This window comes from Bombina bombina, chromosome 7 (assembly GCF_027579735.1).
Source record: "Bombina bombina isolate aBomBom1 chromosome 7, aBomBom1.pri, whole genome shotgun sequence".
Classification (NCBI taxonomy): Eukaryota; Metazoa; Chordata; class Amphibia; order Anura; family Bombinatoridae; genus Bombina; species Bombina bombina.
Window position 1 is genome coordinate 579,612,613 of NC_069505.1, and position 20,558 is coordinate 579,633,170.

At 44.3% G+C, this 20,558-nt stretch overlaps 1 pseudogene; it reads left to right on the plus strand.

Moving 5' to 3' along the window:
• The first annotated feature begins 3,287 nt into the window (after positions 1 to 3,287).
• LOC128636105 (heat shock 70 kDa protein-like) lies at positions 3,288 to 5,226 on the plus strand (annotated as a pseudogene).
• The last annotated feature ends 15,332 nt before the right edge of the window (positions 5,227 to 20,558 follow it).

A 20,558-nucleotide genomic window follows, 5' to 3' on the forward strand; every position in this document is an offset into this window, starting at 1 on the left:
GTGAGAGGGGAAGAAAACAAGAGAGAGGAGGGGAGAGAACAATAGAGAGAGGAGGGGACAGAACAATAGAGAGAGGAGGGAAAAGAGGGAAGAGAATAATAGAGAGAGGAGAGGGAGAAGGAAAAAACAATAGAAAGAGGAAAGAGAATAATAGAGAGAGGAGGGGAGAGAGGAAAGAGAACAATAGAGAGAGGAGGGAAGAGAACTATAGAGAGAGGAGAGATGGAAGAGAACTATAGAGAGAGGAGGGGAGAGGGAAGAGAACTATAGAGAGAGGAGAAGAGAGGGAAGAGAACTATAGAGAGAGGAGGGAAGTGAACTATAGAGGAGGGGAGAGGGAAGATAACTATAGAGGAGGGGAGAGGGAAGAGAACTATAAAGAGAGGAGGGGAGAGAGGGAAGAGAACAATAGAGAGAGGAGGGGAGAGGGAAAAGAACTATAGAGAGAGGAGGAGAGAGGTAAGAGAACCATAGAAAAAGGGGGAAAGAGGGAAGAGAACTATAGAGAGAGGAGGGAAGAGAACTATAGAGACGGGAGGGGAGAGGTAAGAGAACAATAGAAAAAGGGGGAAAGAGGGAAGAGAGCTATAGAGAGAGGAGGGAAGAGAACTATAGAGAGAGGAGGGGAGAGAACAATAAAGAGAGGAGGGGAGAGGGAAAAGAACTATAGAGAGAGGAGGGAAGAGAACAATAGAAAAAGGAGGGGAGAGAGGCAAGAGAACTATAGAGAGAGGAAGAGAACAATATAAAAAGGGGGGAGAGAGGGAAGAGAACTATAGAGGAGGGAAGAGAACAATAGAAAAAGGAGGGGAGAAAGGCAAGAGAACTATAGAGAGAGGAAGAGAACAATATAAAAAGGGGGGAGAGAACTATAGAGAAAGGGAAGACAACAATATAGTGAGGAGGAGAGATGGAAGAGAACAATAGAAAAAGGAGGGGAGGGAATAGAAGAGAGAAGATAAGAGAACAATAGAGGGTGAGAGGGAAAAGAAGGAAGATAGAACACTAGAGGAGGACAGAGGAGAAAGAGGAAAGAAATGAGAGTGATAAGGAAACTGAAGAGAAGATAGAGAAGATGAGAGTAAAAGGAAAGAGAGAGAAGGAAAAAGAGAGTGGGGAGGAGAGTTAGATAGGATAGAGTGAGACCCAGTAAAAGAGAAAGTTGAGAAGACAGAAAAGTGAGAGAAAGGAGAGACAGGAAGGAGGGAGAAGTGAAGAGAGTGACAATGAGAGTGTAAGGGGAGAAAAGAGAAGAATAAGAGAGACCAGAGTGATGTAAAGAATGTGAATAGGGGAAACCGACAGAAGACTAAGAGGAAAGAGAGAGAAGTAAAAGAGAGTGAAGAGAAAGGAGAAGAGTGAGACAATAAAATGAGCACAGAGTGTAACAGTATGTGCGCTGCACTCTATAGTATCTCACATGTGCTAGAACCTTTAGTTAAGTAAACAACAGATACAATACACTGTATACGGTTTATGTATTAAACACAAACATCTGTAATTACACGAGAGATAACGCTACAGCCAGGGCCGTCTTTAATATTGACTGGACCCTGGGCAAAAAATGTCTTGCCCTCCACGCAATTTCGCTCTCCACCCCAACATCCCAAAAAACAACTAAATCAATTTATTTTATAATTGTTTTCAAAATTATTAGCCCAGCAGTGAATCATCACTGCTGGGCTAATCATTTTTAAAAAAAATTAAATAAATTGCAATATGTGAAACTGGACCTAAGCAGTATTAATAAGTAAATAAATATATAAATTCCTCCACTGTGGATTAATTTAATATTCTTTTGAATGTGATTCTGGTGTGAGTTTAGCTGGTTAAAGAGATTTAGGGCAGCCAACAGGAGCAAAGCAAGTTAAAGACTGAGGAGGAAGCATGTAGGTGCAGACAAATATAAGTTTACTGACTGAAACAGCAGAACTACTATGGGAAGCTGTAAAATCTGAGACAGAGAGAAAACAAAAACTATAAAAATAAACCTTAATTTAATGTGTGAAGTATCAGCATGACACTATACATCAGCCACAGCAGCACATGTCACTTCTTTGCTAGGAACAAGTTCCCTCTCACCCTGCACTAGACAATGCTGCATGGGGAGGGGCGTGTGTGCACTCACTTATTCTTCCCACTGACACCTTTCTACAAAGCACTGTTCCCCTAAAAAACTTCAGTTAGTTGATCTTAGGGCCACAGCAGAAAGAGCAGGGCTAAGGGGACCAGCAGACTGGATGCTGTCTGCCCAAGGCTGCATGGATACAGTGAGAGATGTGTCATACAGCCTCAAGACTGAAGAGAGTAGTGTATGCAGCTGCACAGATGCTCAAATCCTCATGTGCCTGCCGCTCCAGCTTTCTGCTGTATGCGCCTACAGTCAGCCCTACCCAGAAACAATCCCCACCACCAGAGCAGTTACCTGGTAACAGTGGTAACCCCAGTAGGACATTTTCTGATGCAGTGGGAATGGCTGGATGCCGAGTTAGGGCTTTGCATTCAGTGCTGCACAGTGCACATCTAAAACAGCACATGGCAATAGCTTGGCATGTCACATGACACCGGCACGGTCTGGCAGTTTTTAAAAAAAAAATATATAAGCAGAGTACTTTTGACTGTGACAGTATTAGTACTGAATGTGTGTGTTCCCCATGTCACATCAGCAGTCTGGTATGAACCATAGGACTCTTGGGCCCCTCAACAGAGACTGGGCCCTGGGCAGCTGCCCCTTTTGCCCTGTGTTAAAGACGGTCCTGGCTACAGCTCAGAAAGTTTCTTCTGTAGAATTAGCCTGTGAAGCCACGCCCTTTCACGATGATTGACAAGTGCAGCACACTTCCACTTAGCTAGAAGACTCGCGAAGATTCTTTAGACCGGTGACGTCACAAGCATTATTAAGCTGTTGATTGGACAACTCTGACAGATACCGGGAAACCGCGAATGTTCTCATGGATCTAGTCGCTGATTGGATAAGGTGCGGAGAAAGCGCCTGAATGTTCTGGACGTTGCTAGGTTACACCCGATAGCTTGGTAAGGACCGCTGTGTGATTGGCGGAGGAAGCTGTGACGTTTAGGTGCCCGTGGAATATAAATAAATGCTGTTTACTAGCGAGTGTGTATAGTACTGAAAACAGCTGATCGTGATAACAAGCTAATAGGTCACAGCACAGACCCGCAACTTATTACAGGACACAGCAGGGAAGAGCCGTTACAGACCCACTAAACTTCCTGACACCGCACAGAAGTCTGTCACAACTGAAGCTCTCAAATAGAACACAATATCAGCCAAAGGAGTTGCCATCGGCATAGACCTGGGCACCACCTATTCCTGTGTGGGTGTTTTCCAGCATGGGAAAGTGGAGATCATCACTAATGATCAGGGGAACCGCACCACCCCCAGCTATGTGGCTTTCACAGACACAGAGAGACTGATTGGAGACGCTGCCAAGAACCAAGTGGCCCTGAACCCACAGAACACCGTCTTTGATGCTAAAAGGCTGATAGGCAGAAAGTATAATGAGCCCATAGTGCAGTCTGAAATGAAGCACTGGCCCTTCCAGGTGGTGAGTGATGGGGGGAAGCCTAAAGTCAAAGTGGAGTACAAGGGAGAAGAGAAGACTTTTTCCCCTGAAGAGATCTCATCTATGGTGTTGCTCAAGATGAAGGAGACAGCAGAAGCTTACCTTGGTCACCCTGTCACCAATGCTGTGGTTACTGTACCAGCCTACTTTAATGACTCTCAGCGACAGGCCACTAAGGATGCTGGTGTTATTGCTGGACTGAATGTGCTAAGAATCATTAATGAGCCTACAGCAGCTGCTATTGCATATGGACTGGACAAGACATCCCGTGGTGAGCGAAATGTTCTGATCTTTGACCTAGGAGGCGGCACATTTGATGTCTCCATCCTCACCATAGATGATGGTATATTTGAGGTTAAGGCTACAGCTGGAGACACCCATCTTGGAGGAGAAGACTTTGACAACTGCATGGTAAACCACTTTGTGGAAGAATTTAAGAGGAAGCATAAGAAGGACATTAGCCAAAACAAGAGAGCACTGAGGAGGTTGAGAACCGCCTGTGAGAGAGCCAAGCGCACCCTGTCCTCCAGCACTCAGGCCAGTATTGAAATTGACTCCTTGTTTGAGGGCATTGACTTCTACACCTCTATTACTAGAGCCCGCTTTGAAGAGTTGTGTTCTGATCTCTTCCGGAGTACTTTGGAACCAGTGGAGAAGGCCTTGAGAGATGCCAAGCTGGACAAGTCCCAGATCCATGATATTGTCCTAGTAGGAGGCTCCACTCGCATCCCTAAAGTACAGAAGCTGATTCAAGACTTTTTTAATGGCAGAGAGCTAAACAAGAGCATTAATCCTGATGAGGCTGTGGCCTATGGTGCTGCTGTTCAGGCTGCCATTTTAATGGGAGATAAGTCTGAGAATGTACAGGACTTGCTTCTTCTGGATGTTGCCCCTCTTTCTCTAGGCTTGGAGACAGCTGGTGGGGTCATGACCATCCTCATCAAGCGCAACACCACCATTCCCACCAAAGCAGACTCAGATTTTCTCCACATTCTCAGATAACCAACCTGGTGTCCTCATCCAAGTTTTTGAAGGTGAGAGAGCCATGACCAAAGATAACAACCTGCTGGGAAAATTTGAACTTAGTGGCATACCCCCTGCTCCTAGAGGTGTGCCCCAAATTGAGGTCACCTTTGACATTGATGCCAATGGCATCCTCAATGTTTCAGCTATGGACAAGAGTTCAGGCAAACAGAACAAAATCACCATCACAAATGACAAGGGACGACTGAGCAAGGAAGAAATTGAGAATATGGTGCAAGAGGCAGAGAAGTATAAGGCTGATGATGAGGCCCAAAGAGAAAAGATTGCAGCTAAGAACTCCCTAGAGGCCTACGCTTTTAATATAAAGAGCATGGTGGATGATGACAATATTAAGGGGAAGATCAGTGAGGCTGACAAGAAGACGATCATTGAGAAGTGCAATCAGGTCATCTCATGGCTGGAGAACAACCAGCTGGCAGACAAAGAAGAGTATACCCATCAGCAAAAAGAACTAGAGAAGGTGTGCAAACCAGTCATCACTAAATTGTACCAGGGTGCCATGCCAGGAAATATGCCAGGTAACATGCCAGGCTCCAGCTGTGGTGCCCAAGCTCGTCAAGGTACCAGCTCAGGCCCAACCATTGAAGAAGTAGATTAAAATGTTCTAGAAAAGACTTTGTCCGAACCTTTTTAAAAAATGTAAAACTAATATTATTATAGCTTTACAGAACTGGTCTTGAAACAAATTAATTGTGGAAATAAATAAGGATTTTCTGTAACATGAATTTGCATTGACTTTCTAAAAATGTCTTCCAAATGTATATTGCCACAATGTTATAAATATGTTTAGATTATGAAACATTAGTGCAAATGTTTGTTCATGGACAGCTTGTTGGTATATTGTAATTGGGACCGTCTGATTGTGAATGTTTTATTTACTGTATTAGCAATGGCACTTTACTTTTTATGATGTGATACTGTACATTGTTCTTGATATTTTGAATTATGTTTTTATGAACATTGTTTGCAATATTGTAAATTGTGTTTTCTACGACAAATTTTTATATTTAAATAAACTACATAAAATTGTATTAATGTTGTTTCTCGTATTCGTTTGATAGTTTGTTAAAGGAACAGTAAAGTTATTTTGTATATATGTATCAGAAATTAATCACTTTATCCAAAAGATCTGCAAACAAAACAGTGTTTTAAAAACCTTTGGTACTCCAGGGCTGATCTGGGTCAAAAAATTAGTTAATAGAGATTCAGCTAAACTAAATAGTCATTATATCCCAGATGGTGCAATATTTCTATAGTGTTTAATGGGTAATGTGCCAGGTAAAGTACTATAGTGAAATTTTACAGATAATGTGCCATGGTGAAATCTAACATACCAAATGTGAATGGTTAAAGGGAGGGTCTGAAAATGAAATGAGTACAATTTTCTTCTGTCTGTGGGGTTTCAACCAAAATAATTTATATATTATAAGGTTACCAAGGAAAAAACATAATTTATGCTTACCTGATAAATTTATTTCTCTTGTAGCGTATCCAGTCCACGGATCATCCATTACTTGTGGGATATTCTCCTTCCCAACAGGAAGTTGCAAGAGGATTACCCACAGCAGAGCTGCTATATAGCTCCTCCCCTCACTGCCATATCCAGTCATTCGACCGAAACAAGCCGAGAAAAGGAGAAACCATAGGGTGCAGTGGTGACTGTAGTTTAATTAAAATTTAGACCTGCCTGAAAAGGACAGGGCGGGCCGTGGACTGGATACACTACAAGAGAAATAAATTTATCAGGTAAGCATAAATTATGTTTTCTCTTGTTAAGTGTATCCAGTCCACGGATCATCCATTACTTGTGGGATACCAATACCAAAGCTAAAGTACACGGATGATGGGAGGGACAAGGCAGGAACTTAAACGGAAGGAACCACTGCCTGTAGAACCTTTCTCCCAAAAACAGCCTCCGAAGAAGCAAAAGTATCAAATTTGGAAAATTTGGAAAAAGTATGAAGGGAAGACCAAGTTGCAGCCTTGCAAATCTGTTCAACAGAGGCCTCATTTTTAAAGGCCCAGGTGGAAGCCACAGCTCTAGTAGAATGAGCTGTAATCCTTTCAGGAGGCTGCTGTCCAGCAGTCTCATAGGCTAAACGGATTATACTCCGAAGCCAAAAAGAAAGAGAGGTTGCCGAGGCCTTCTGACCTCTCCTCTGTCCAGAGTAAACAACAAACAGGTTAGATGTTTGGCGAAAATCTTTAGTAGCCTGTAAGTAAAACTTCAAGGCACGGACTACGTGTAGATTATGCAAAAGACGTTCCTTTTTTGAAGAAGGATTAGGACATAATGATGGAACAACAATCTCTTGATTGATATTCTTGTTAGAAACCACCTTAGGTAAAAACCCAGGTTTTGTACGCAGAACAACTTTATCTGAATGAAAGATCAGATAAGGAGAATCACAATGTAAGGCAGATAACTCCGAGACTCTTCGAGCCGAGGAAATAGCCATCAGAAAAAGAACTTTCCATGAAAGAAGTTTGATATCAATAGAATGAAGGGGTTCAAACAGAACCCCTTGAAGAACTTTAAGAACCAAGTTTAAGCTCCATGGAGGAGCAACAGGTTTAAACACAGGCTTAATTCTAACTAAAGCCTGACAAAATGCCTGAACGTCTGGAACTTCTGCCAGACGCTTGTGTAAAAGAATAGACAGAGCAGAAATCTGTCCCTTTAAAGAACTGGCTGATAATCCTTTGTCCAAACCCTCTTGGAGGAAGGACAATATCCTAGGAATCCTAACCCTACTCCGTGAGTAATTCACACCAATGAAGATATTTACGCCATATCTTGTGGCAAATTCTCCTGGTGATGATACCATGTATTAAGGTATCAATTACTGACTCGGAGAAGCCACGCTTTGATAGGATCAAGCGTTCAATCTTCATGCAGTCAGTCTCAGAGAAAGTAGATTCGGATGATTGAAAGGACCTTGTATTAGAAGGTCTTGTCTCAGAGGCAGAGTCCATGGTGGAAAGGATGACATGTCCACTAGGTCTGCATACCAGGTCCTGCGTGGCCACGCAGGCGCTATCAATATCACCAATGCTCTTTCCTGTTTGATTTTGGCAATCAGACGAGGGAGCAGAGGAAACGGTGGAAACACATAAGCCAGGTTGAAGAACCAAGGCGCTGCTAGAGCATCTATCAGTGCCGCTTCTGGGTCCCTGGACCTGGATCCGTAACAAGGAAGCTTGGCGTTCTGGCGAGATGCCATGAGATCCAATTCTGGTTTGCCCCAACGGAGAACCAATTGAGCAAACACCTCCGGATGGAGTTCCCATTCCCCCGGATGAAAAGTCTGACGACTTAGAAAATCCGCCTCCCAGTTCTCTACACCTGGGATATGGATCGCTGACAGGTGGCAAGAGTGATTCTCTGCCCAGCGAATTATCTTGGAGACTTCTGACATCGCTAGGGAACTCCTGGTTCCCCCTTGATGGTTGATGTAAGCCACAGTCGTGATGTTGTCCGACTGAAATCTGATGAACCTCAGTGTTGCTAGCTGAGGCCAAGCCAGAAGAGCATTGAATATTGCTCTTAACTCCAGAATATTTATTGGGAGGAGTTTCTCCTCCTGAGTCCATGAACCCTGAGCCTTCAGGGAGTTCCAGACTGCACCCCAACCTAGAAGGCTGGCATCTGTTGTTACAATTGTCCAATATGGTCTGCGAAAGGTCATACCCTTGGACAGATGGGCCCGAGATAACCACCAGAGAAGAGAATCTCTGGTTTCCTGATCCAGATTTAGTAGAGGGGACAAATCTGTGTAATCCCCATTCCACTGACTGAGCATGCATAATTGCAGCGGTCTGAGATGCCGGCGCACGAATGGCACTATGTCCATCGCCGCTACCATTAAGCCGATTACTTCCATGCACTGAGCCACCGTGGGGCGCGGAATGGAGTGAAGAACACGGCAAGCATTTAGAAGTTTTGATAACCTGGACTCCGTCAGGTAAATTTTCATTTTTACAGAATCTATTAGAGTCCCTAGGAAGGAAACCCTCGTGAGAGGAGATAGAGAACTCTTTTCTTCGTTCACTTTCCACCCATGCGACCTCAGGAATGCCAGAACTATCTCTGTATGAGATTTGGCAATTTGAAAGCTTGATGCCTATATCAGGATATCGTCCAGGTAAGGAGCCACCGCTAAGCCTCGCGGTCTTAGGACCGCCAGAAGTGAGCCCAGAACCTTTGTAAAAATTCTTGGGGCTGTAGCCAACCCAAATGGAAGAGCTACAAATTGGTAATGCCTGTCTAGAAAGGCAAACCTCAGGAAAGGATGATGATTCTTGTGAATCGGAATGTGAAGGTAGGCATCCTTTAAGTCCACTGTGGTCATGTACTGACCCTCTTGGATCATGGGTAAAATGGTTCGAATAGTTTCCATCTTGAATGACGGAACTCTGAGGAATTTGTTTAGGATCTTTAAATCCAAAATTGGTCTGAAGGTTCCCTCTTTTTTGGGAACCACAAACAGATTTGAATAAAACCTCTGTCCTTGTTCCGTCCTCGGAACTGGATGGATCACTCCCATTACAAGGTGATCTTGTACGCAGCTTAGGAATGCCTCTTTCTTTATCTGGTTTGCAGATAATCTTGAAAGGTGAAATCTCCCTTGTGGAGGAGAAGCTTTGTAGTCCAGAAGATATCCCTGAGATATGATCTCCAACGCCCAGTGATCCTGAACATCTCTTGCCCACGCCTGGGCGAAGAGAGAGAGTCTGCCCCCTACTAGATCCGTTGTCGGATAGGGGGCCGCTCCTTCATGCTGTCTTAGAGGCAGCAGCAGGCTTTCTGGCCTGCTTGCCCTTGTTCCAGGACTGGTTAGGTTTCCAGGCCTGCTTGGATTGAGCAAAAGTTCCCTCTTGTTTTGAAGCAGAGGAAGTTGATGCTGCACGTGCATTGAAATTTCGAAAGGCACGAAAATTAGACTGTTTGGCCTTTGATTTGGCCCTGTCCTGAGGAAGGCTATGACCCTTACCTCCAGTAATGTCAGCAATAATTTCTTTCAAACCAGGCCCGAAAAAGGTCTGCCCCTTGAAAGGAATGTTGAGTAATTTAGACTTTGAAGTCACATTAGCTGACCAGGATTTGAGCCATAGCGCCCTACGCGCCTAGATGGCGAATCCGGAATTCTTAGCCGTTAGTTTAGTCAAATGAACAATGGCATCAGAAACAAATGAGTTAGCTAGCTTAAGAGTTCTAAGCTTGTCAACAATTTCAGTCAATGGAGCTGTATGGATGGCCTCTTCCAGGGCCTCAAACCAGAATGCCGCCGCAGCAGTGACAGGCGCAATGCATGCAAGGGGCTGTAAAATAAAACCTTGTTGAATAAACATTTTCTTAAGGTAACCCTCTAATTTTGTATCCATTGGATCTGAAAAAGCACAACTGTCCTCAACCGGGATAGTGGTACGCTTTGCTAAAGTAGAAACTGCTCCCTCCACCTTAGGGACAGTCTGCCATAAGTCCCGTGTAGTGGCATCTATTGGAAACATTTTTCTAAATATAGGAGGTGGGGAAAAGGGCACACCGGGCCTATCCCACTCCTTACTAATAATTTCTGTTAGCCTTTTAGGTATTGGAAAAACATCAGTACTCACCGGCACTGCATAGTATTTATCCAGCCTACACAATTTCTCTGGCACTGCAATTGTGTCACAGTCATTCAGAGCAGCAAATACCTCCCCAAGCAATACACGGAGGTTCTCAAGCTTAAATTTAAAATTAGAAATCTCTGAATCAGGTCTCCCCGATTCAGAGACGTCACCCACAGACTGAAGCTCTCCGTCCTCAGGTTCTGCATATTGTGACGCAGTATCAGACATGGCTCTTACAGCATCTACGCGCTCTGTATCTCGTCTAACCCCAGAGCTATCGCGCTTGCCTCTCAATTCAGGCAATCTGGATAATACCTCTGACAGGGTATTATTCATGATTGCAGCCATGTCCTGCAAAGTAATCGCTATGGGCGTCCCTGATGTACTTGGCGCCATATTAGCGTGCGTCCCTTGAGCGGGAGGCGAAGGGTCCGACACGTGGGGAGAGTTAGTTGGCATAACTTCCCCCTCGACAGACCCCTCTGGTGACAATTCTTTTATAGATAAAGACTGATCTTTACTGTTTAAGGTGAAATCAATACATTTAGTACACATTCTCCTATGGGGCTCCACCATGGCTTTTAAACATAATGAACAAGTATTCTCTGTTTCAGACATGTTTGTACAGACTAGTAATGAGACTAGCAAGCTTGGAAAACACTTTAAAGCAAGTTAACAAGCAATATAAAAAACGTTACTGTGCCTTTAAGAGAAACAAATTTTGACAAAATTTGAAATAACAGTGAAAAAAGGCAGTTACACTAACAAAATTCAGTCAGCAGAGCATTGCACCCACTTGCAAATGGATGATTAACCCCTTAATAACAAAAACAGAATAATAAATGACAAAAACGTTTTTTAAACACAGTCACAACAACTGCCACAGTCTACTGTGATTGTTACCCTCCTCAAACACGACTTTGAAGCCTTTTGAGCCCTTCAGAGATGTCCTGTATCATGCAGAGGGAAGCTGAATGTCTCTGTCAGTATTTTTATCTGCACAGAAAAGCACTAAAATAGGCCCTTCCCACTCATATTGCAACAGTGGAAAGCTTCAGGAAACTGTCTCTAGGCAAAAATCAAGCCAGCCATGTGGAAAAAAACTAGGCTCCAATAAGTTTTGTCACCAAACATATATAAAAACGATTAACATGCCAGCAAACGTTTTATATTACACTTTTATAAGAGTAAGTATCTCTGTTAATAAGCCTGATACCAGTCGCTATCACTGCATTTAAGGCTTAACTTACATTAATCCGGTATCAGCAGCATTTTTCTAGCAAATTCCATCCCTAGAAATATATTAACTGCACATACCTTATTGCAGGAAAACCTGCACGCCATTCCCCCTTTGAAGTTACCTCACTCCTCAGAATATGTGAGAACGGCAGTGGATCTTAGTTACTTCTGCTAAGATCATAGAAATCACAGGCAGATTCTTCTTCTAATGCTGCCTGAGATGAAACAGTACACTCCGGTACCATTTAAAAATAACAAACTTTTTATTGAAGTTAAAAAACTAACTATAATACACCACTCTCCTCTTACTATGTCCATCTTTGTTGAGAGTTGCAAGAGAATGACTGGATATGGCAGTGAGGGGAGGAGCTATATAGCAGCTCTGCTGTGGGTGATCCTCTTGCAACTTCCTGTTGGGAAGGAGAATATCCCACAAGTAATGGATGATCCGTGGACTGGATACACTTAACAAGAGAAATGCTGTTATCAGCTTTTATTTGACGTACAGACCCACACAGGGCCATCTCTAGGGTTTGTTAGATGAGGTACATGTAAAACACTGCTATATAAAGTAAATATATAAACATATACACATACACAGTATATATCAGCTTATTCTCTTACCTAAAAAGAAAAGTTTGTTTTAGATGGAAGCAAACTGAGGTAGGTAGAGACAGACAAACAAACAGAGGCAGAGACACATGCACACTGGCAGACAAACACAGAGACTACCCACAGAGGCAGAGACACATGCACACACTTGCGGACACATACACAAAGACAGACAGAGGCAAACACAAAAGCAGGGATGCACACACATACAAATACACACACACACACAAGTAGAGATACACCCACAAATCTGCAGTTATACACACACAAGAAGAGATATACACACAAATACACACACAAGTAGAGATGGATACACGCACATACAAATACACACAAGTAGAGATATACACACACACACAAATACACAGACACAAGTAGAGATACACACACAGGGATACACACACACATCTGCAGGGATACACACACATACAAATACACACACACATAGAGATACACACAAACACATCTGCAGGGATACACACATACAAATATACACACACAAGTAGAGATACACCCACACATCTGCAGGGATACACACATACAAATATACACACACAAGTAGAGATACACCCACACATCTGCAGGGATACACACATACAAATACACACACACAAGTAGAGATACACACACATAAGTAGAGATATACACACACATACAAATACACACACACAAGTAGAGATACACACACACACACACACGTGGAGATACACACACACACACAAGTAGAGATACACACACACACACGTGGAGATACACACACACACAAGTAGAAATATACACACATACAAATACACACACACACAAGTAGAGATATACACACACATACAAATACACACACAAGTAGAGATATACACACACATACAAATACACACACAAGTAGAGATATACACACACATACAAATACACACACACAAGTAGAGATATACACACACATACAAATACACACACACAAGTAGAGATACACACACACATACAAATACACACACACAAGTAGAGATACACACACACAAGTAGAGATATACACACACATACAAATACACACACACAAGTAGAGATACACACACACAAGTAGAGATATACACACACACACAAATACACACACACAAGTAGAGATATACTCACATACAAATACACACACACACACGTAGAGATACACACACATCTGCAGGGATACACAAACACACAAATACACACACACGTGGAGATACACACACACACAAATACGCACACACGTGGAGATACACACACACAAATATGGAAAAAAAAAATGGAAATATACACATATACAAATACAGACACATACCAAATAGGCAGGGATACAATGATGCTAGATGTGGGCAATAAAATGTAGGTTTGAAATGTTTAGGAAATAATGACTCCTGTGCTGCTAATGGCATTTTATATGGTGTCATTTTTCCCCTTATTATAATAACTGTGCAAACTAAAGTTATTTTCAAAATATGCTTGGTCTGCGGAAAAAAACTAAGAATAATTTGCTTGGATACCTCACACAAAAAAAGTAGTAAATGCAATGTGTCCACTTTTTTAAGGTTTGTGTTTTGTTTATTTCATGTTTTTATCAGCATCAATATAATTGCTTCATTATTTTTGCTATTTCATACAATAGACAAACATGTAACAGATGAGAGGGTGTTTTGTAGACATTAGGGTAGGTGCGGAGAAAGAGGGAGGTAGGACAGAGATAAGTCAGAGAGAGAGGGCAATGCAGAGGAGAGTGATAGAGACAAGAAAGAAAAAAGAGAGAGGAAATGGAAGAGAAAAGGGAGAGGAGGGAAGAGGGAGGCAAATGGGATTCAAGAGGGGGAAGAGAAGAGTGAGAGGACAGCCGGAACAGAAAAAAAAGTGAGGGGCAAGGTGAGTGAGAAAGGGGAAAGAGACTGAGTTAAAGAGGGGGAGAGAGATAGCAGATATAGTAATGACCAAGAAGAAAACGGGGGGGGGGGGGGGTGGAATATATAGGACAAAGAGAGCAGGAGACTGTGTGAAAGCGAGAGAGGGAAGAGGACAATAGAGAGAGGAGGGAAGAGAATAATAAAGAGAGGAGGGGAGAGAACAAGAGAGAGGAGGAGAGAGAACAATAGAGAGAGGAGGAGAGAGAACAATAGAGAGAGGAGGGGAGAAAACAATAGAGAGAGGAGGGGAGAGAATAATAAAGAGAGGAGGGAGAGAACAATAGAGAGAGGAGGAGAGAGAACAATAGAGAGATGAGGGGAGAGAACAATACAGAGAGGAGGGGAGAGAACAATAGAGAAAGAAGGAGAGAGGTAAGAGAACAAAAGAGAGAGGAGGAGAGAGAACAATAGAGAGGAGGGGATAGAACAATAGAGAGAGAGGAGGGGAGAGAATAATAAAGAGAGGAGGGAGAGAAAAATAGAGAGAGGAGGAGAGAGAACAATAGAGAGAGGAGGGGAGAGAACAATACAGAGAGGAGGGGAGAGAACAATAGAGAAAGAAGGAGAGAGGGGAGAGAACAATAGAGAGAAAAGGAGAGAGAAAAATAGATAGAGGAGGGGAGAGAACAATAGAGAGGAGGGGAGAAAACAATAGAGAGAGGAGGGGAGAGAATAATAAAGAGAGGAGGGAGAGAACAATAGAGAGAGGAGGAGAGAGAACAATAGAGAGAGGAGGGGAGAGAACAATACAGAGAGGAGGGGAGAGAACAATAGAGAAAGAAGGAGAGAGGGAAGAGAACAAAAGAGAGAGGAGGAGAGGGAACAATAGAGAAAGGAAGGGAGAGAACAATAGAGAAAGAAGGAGAGAGGGAAGAGAACAAAAGAGAGAGGAGAGGAGAGAACAATAGAAAGAGGAGGGGAGAGAACAATAGAGAGAGAGGAGGGGAGAGAATAATAAAGAGAGGAGGGAGAGAAAAATAGAGAGAGGAGGAGAGAGAACAATAGAGAGAGGAGGGGAGAGAACAATACAGAGAGGAGGGGAGAGAACAATACAGAGAGGAGGGGAGAGAACAATAGAGAAAGAAGGAGAGAGGGAAGAGAACAAAAGAGAGAGGAGGAGAGGGAACAATAGAGAAAGGAAGGGAGAGAACAATAGAGAAAGAAGGAGAGAGGGAAGAGAACAAAAGAGAGAGGAGAGGAGAGAACAATAGAAAGAGGAGGGGAGAGAACAATAGAGATAAGAGGGGAGAGAAATGAGAGAGGAAGGAAGAGAGGGAAGAGAACAACAGAGAGAGGAGGGGAGAGAACAATACAGAGAGGAGGGGAGAGAACAATAGAGATAAGAGGGGAGAGAATAGAGAGAGGAAGGGAGAGAGGGAAGAAAACAACATAGAGAGGAGGGGAGAAAGGGGAGAGAACAATAGAGAGAGGAGAGGGGAGATAACAATAGAGAGAGGAGGGGAGAGGGGAAGAGAACAATAGAGAGAGGAGGGGAGAGGGGAAGAGAACAATAGAGAGAGTAGGAGAGAGGGAAGAGAACAAAAGAGAAAGGAGGGGGAAGAACAATAGAGAGAGGAGGGAGAGACGGAAGAGAACAATAGAGAGAGGAGGGGAGAGAGGGAAGAGAGCAATAGAGAGAGGAGGGGAGAGAGGGAAGAGAGCAATAGAGAGAGGAGGAGAGAGAACAATAGAGAGAGAAGGGAAGAGAACAATAGAGAGGGGATGGGAGAGAATAATAGAGAGGAGGGAAGAGAAGGAAGATAACAATAGAGAGAGGAGGGGAGAGGGGAGATAACTATAGAGAGAGGAGGGGAGAGAGGAAAGAGAACAATAGAGAGAGGAGGGGAGAGGGAAGAGGACTAGAGAGAGAGAGAGGAGGGGAGAGGAAAGAGAACTATAAAGAGAGGAGAAGAGAGAAGGAAGAGAACAATAGAGTGAGGAGGGGAGAGGAAAGAGAACAATAGAGAGAGGAGAGGAAAGGGAAGAGAACAATAGAGAGAGGAGGGGAGAAAGGGGAGAGAACAATAGAGAGAGGAGGGGGGGAGGGAAGAGCACTATAGAGAGAGGAGGGGAGAGAGGGAAGACAACTATAGAGAGAGGAGGGGAGAGAGGGAAGAAAACTATAGAGAGAGGAGGGGAGAGAGGGAAGAGAACAATAGAGAGAGGAGGGAGAGAGGGAAGAGAACAATAGAGAGAGGAGGAAAAAGGGGAAGAGAACAATAGAGAGTGGAGGGGAGAGAGGGAATAGAACAATAGAGATAGAAGAGAGGGAGGGAAGAGAACTATAGAGATAGAGAGGAGGGGAGAGGAAAGAAAACTAAAGACTGAGGAGAGGAGAGAGACCTATAGAGAGAGGAAGGAGAGAGGGAAGAGAACTATAAAGAGAGGAGGGGAGAGGGGGAAGAGAACAATAGATAGAGGAGGGAAGAGATGGAAGAGAACAATAGAGAGAGGAGGGGAGAGGGAAAGAGAACTATAAAGAGAGGAGGGGGGAGGCAGAAGGAAACAATAGAGAGAGGAGGAGAGAGGGAAGGGAACAATAGAGAGAGGAGGGAGAGAGGGGAAGAGAACAAGAGAAAGAGGAGGGGGAGATGGAAGAGAACTACAGATTGAGGAGGGAGAGAGGGAAGAGAACAATAGAGAGAGGGAAGAGAGAGGGAAGAGAGCAATAGAGAGAGGATGGGAGAGAGGGAAGAGAACTATAGAGAGAGGAGGGGAGAGAACAGAGAGATGAGGGAAGAGAACAATAGAGAGAGGATGGGAGAGAGGGAAGAGAACTATGGAGAGAGGAGGGGAGAGAACTATAGAGAAAGAGGAAGGGAGAGAGGGAAGAGAACAATAGGGAGAGGAAGGGAGAGATGGAAGAGAACAAAAGAGAGAGGAGGGAGAGAGGGAAAAGAACAATAGAGAGAGGAGGGAGAGAGGGAAAAGAACAATAGAGAGAGGAGGGAGAGAGGGAAAAGAGACTGAGTTAAAGAGGGGGAGAGAGATAGCAGACATAGTAATGACCAAGAAGAAAACAGGGGGAAATGAGGAAGGGGAGGGTGGGAATATATAGGACAAAGAGAGGAGGAGACTGTGTGAAAGCGAGAGAGGGAAGAGGACAATAGAGAGAAGAGGGAAGAGAATAATAAAGAGAGGAGGGGAGAGAACAATAGAGAGGAGGAGAGAGAACAATAGAGAGAGGAGGGGAGAGAACAATATAGAAGAGGGGAGAGAGCAATAGAGAGAGGAGGGGAGAGAATAATAAAGAGAGGAGGGAGAGAACAATAGAGAGAGGAGGAGAGAGAACAATAGAGAGAGGAGGGGAGAGAACAATAGAGAAAGAAGGAGAGAGGTAAGAGAACTAAAGAGAGAGGATGAGAGAGAACAATAGAGAGAGGAGGGGAGAGAACAATAGAGAAAGAAGGAGAGAGGGAAGAGAACAAAAGAGAGAGGAGAGGAGAGAGCAATAGAAAGAGGAGGGGAGAGAACAATAGAGATAAGAGGGGAGAGAAATGAGAGAGGAAGGGAGGGAAGAGAACAACAGAGAGAGCAGGGGAGAGGGGAAGAGAACAATAGAGAGAGGAGGAGAGAGGGAAGAGAACAATAGAGAAAGGAGGAGGAAGAACAATAGAGAGAGGAGGGAGAGAGGGAAGAGAACAACAGAGAGAGGAGGGAGAGAGGGAAGATAACAATAGACAGAGGAGGGGAGAGAGGGAAGAGAGCAATAGAGAGAGGAGGGGAGAGAACAATAGAGAGAGAAGGGAAGAGAACAATAGAGAGGGGAGGGGAGAGACTAATAGAGAGAGGAGGGAGATAGGGAATATAACAATAGGGAGGGAGAGAGGGAAGAGAACAATAGAGAGAGGAGGGAGAGAGGGAAGAGAACAATAGAGAGAGGAGGGGAGAGAGGAAAGAGAACAATAGAGAGAGGAGGGGAGAGGGAAGATAACTATAGAGAGAGGAGGGGAGAGAGGAAAGAGAACAATAGAGAGAGGAGGGGAGAGGGAAGAGGACTAGAGAGAGAGAGAGAGCAGGGGAGAGGGAAGAGAACTATAGAGAGAGGAGAAGAGAGAAGGAAGAGAACAATAGAGTGAGGAGAGGAGAGAAAAGAGAACAATAGAGAGAGGAGAGGAAAGGGAAGAGAACAATAGAGAGAGGAGGGGAGAGAGGGAAGAGAACAATAGAAAGAGGAGGGGGGAGAGGGAAGAGCACTATAGAGAGAGGAGGGGAGAGAGGGAAGACAACTATAGAGAGAGGAGGGGAGAGAGGGAAGAAAACTATAGAGAGAGGAGGGGAGAGAGGGAAGAGAGCAATAGAGAGAGGAGGGAGAGAGGGAAGAGAACAATAGAGAGAGGAGGAAAAAGGGGAAGAGAACAATAGAGAGGGGAGGGGAGAGAGGGAAGAGAACAATAGAGATAGAAGAGAGAGAGGGAAGAGAACTATAGAGATAGAAGAGAGAGGGGGAAGAGAACTATAGAGATAGAGAGGAGGGGAGAGGAAAGAAAACTAAAGAGAGAGGAGAGGAGAGAGACCTATAGAGAGAGGAAGGAGAGAGGGAAGAGAACTATAGAGAGAGGAGGGGAGAAGGAAGAGAACTATAAAGAGAGGAGGGGAGAGGGGGAAGAGAACAATAGATAGAGGAGGGAAGAGATGGAAGAGAACAATAGAGAGAGGAGGGGAGAGGGAAAGAGAACTATAAAGAGAGGAGGGGAGAGGGGGAAGGAAACAATAGAGAGAGGAGGAGAGAGGGAAGGGAACAATAGAGAGAAGAGGGAGAGAAGGGAAGAGAACAAGAGATAGAGGAGGGGGAGAGGGAAGAGAACTATAGAGTGAGGAGGAAGAGAGGGAAGAGAACAATAGAGAGAGGGAAGAGAGAGGGAAGACAGCAATAGAGAGAGGATAGGAGAGAGGGAAGAGAATTATAGAGAGCGGAGGGGAGAGAACAGAGAGATGAGGGACGAGAACAATAGAGAGAGGAGGGAGAGAGGGAAGAGAACAATTGAGAGAGGAAAGAGAGAGGGAAGAGAACAATAGAGAGAGGATGGGAGAGAGGAAAGAGAACTATGGAGAGGGGAGGGGAGAGAACTATAGAGAAAGAGGAGGGGAGAGAGGGAAGAGAACAATAGGGAGAGGAAGAGAGAGATGGAAGAGAACAAAAGAGAGAGGAGGGAGAGAGGGAAAAGAACAATAGAGAGAGGAGGGAGAGAGGGAAGATAACTATGGAGAGAGGAGGGGAGAGAACTATAGAGAAAGAGGAGGGGAGAGAGGGAAGAGAACAATAGGGAGAGGAAGTGAGAGATGGAAGAGAACAAAAGAGAGAGGAGGGAGAGAGGGAAAAGAACAATAGAGAGAGGAGGGAGAGAGGGAAAAGAACAAAAGAGAGAGGAGGGAGAGAGAGAAAAGAACAATAGAGAGAGGAGGGGAGAGGGGAAGAAAACAATATAGAGAGGAGGGGAGAGAGGGAAGAGAACAATAGAAAGAGGAGGGAGAGAGTGAAGAAAACTAAAGAGAGAGAGGGGAGAGGAAAGAGAACTATAGAGAGGAGGGGAGAGGAAAGAAAACTATAGAGAGAGGAGGGGAGAGGAAAGAGAACTATAGAGAGAGAGGAGGGAGAGAGGGAAGATAATTATAGAAAGCGATGAGGGAAGAGAACAATAGAAAGAGGAGGAGAGAGGGAAGAGAACAATAGAGAGAGGAGGGGAGAGGGGAAGAGAACAATAGAGAGAGGAAGTGAGAGGGAAGAGAACTATAGAGAGTGGTTACCAAGAAGAAAACAAGGGGGGGTGAGGAGGGGGAGAGAGGGAACATATAGGACAAAGAGAGGAAAAGACTATGTGAAAGCGAGAGAGGGAAGAGAACAATAGAGAGAGGAGGGAAGAGAACAATAGAGAGAGGAGGGGAGAGAAGGAAAAAAACAATAGAGAGAAGAGGAGAGAGGGAAGAGAACAATAGAGAGATATGGGGAGAAAGGGAAGAAAAAAATAGAAAGAGGAGGGAGAGAGGGAAGAGAACTATAGAGAGAGAGGAGGGGAGAGGAAAGAGAACTATAGAGAGAATGGAGGGGAGAGGAAAGAGAACTATAGAGAGAGGAGGGGAGAAAGGGAAGAGAAGAATAGACAGAGGAGGCGAGAGAGGGAAGATAGTAATAGAGAGAGGAGGGGAGAGAGGGAAGAGAACTATAGAGAGAGGAGGGGAAGAGAACTATAGAGAGAGAAGGGGAGAGAGGGAAGAGAACAATAGAGGGAGGAGGGGAGAGGGAAGAGAACTATAGAGAGAGGAGGGGAGGGAGGGAAGAGAACTATAGAGAGAGAGGAGGGAGAGAGGGAAGATAATTATAGAAATAGATGAGGGGAGAGAGGGAAGAGAACAATAGAAAGAGGAGGAGAGAGGGAAGAGAACAATAGAGAGAGGAGGGGAGAGGGGAAGAGAACAATAGCGAGAGGAGGTGAAAGGGAAGAGAACTATAGAGAGAGGAGGGGAGAGAGGGAAGAGAACAATACAGAGAGGAGGGGAAGAGAACTATAGAGAGTGGTTACCAAGAAGAAAACGAGGGGGCGTGAGGAGGGGG